At 29.1% G+C, this 718-nt stretch overlaps 1 protein-coding gene across 1 annotated transcript in view; it reads right to left on the bottom strand.

Annotated features, from left to right (window-relative positions):
* The window catches only part of PAGE4 (P antigen family, member 4 (prostate associated)), a 64,982-nt gene that overhangs the window by 790 nt on the left and 63,474 nt on the right, over positions 1-718 (bottom strand). The gene's annotated exons all lie outside the window — the stretch shown is intronic.

Consider the following 718-nt stretch of genomic DNA (forward strand, 5'->3'; position numbering starts at 1 on the left):
CTGACGAATATTAACATTCACAAACAAAACATCACGGTTTTACGTGAAAGCAGTGAAACCTAAATCTGTTAGTGATTTGAAAGCCACCATCATCAGTTTTAAAAATTCATAAATGATCTCTTCTTTGACAGTTTGGGAGGTGTAAATTTTCCCTTTTCTCCCTGAGTTCTCAATTCCATCTTATTCTTATAACAGAATTTTATCCTAAAAATACATATTTTTTACACTTGAAATGATTTTCCTACCAGATTATCCTACCAGATTTCTCTGTAGCAAAAATATGTGTATATTTTGCTATTTAAATGCTTTTTAAAAGTTCCTGTGATCCTAAAGCTGTAAGTGTTGTTCACAATTTAGTCTTGCTTGTGTTATCATGACAATTAATATTGGAATACAATGGATCAAAAAGTTATAAACATATTACAAATTTTGATGTGTAATTATTAAACAAAAACAAAAATTTACTAGTGATGTAAGTCTTTTTTTTAAAGGTGGTGAGTGTATTAATAGATAAATATTGCTTATTTTAGAATGAGGCAGAATTCAGCATCAGTTCTCTTACAACTTTTTGTTTGGTTAAACCACACATAGAAACATTGTTAAACCGCACATAGAAACATTCCTAAGTAAATAGGAATGGACATTTTGTTTTAGAAATGTCACTCAAGTATTTGAATTCCTTTGAAGACATATGGGGGGAAATTACATAATGATTTAT

Source organism: Bison bison, unplaced genomic scaffold (genome assembly GCF_000754665.1).
Source record: "Bison bison bison isolate TAMUID 2011002044 unplaced genomic scaffold, Bison_UMD1.0 scf7180017864331, whole genome shotgun sequence".
In the NCBI taxonomy this organism is placed as follows: domain Eukaryota; kingdom Metazoa; phylum Chordata; class Mammalia; order Artiodactyla; family Bovidae; genus Bison; species Bison bison.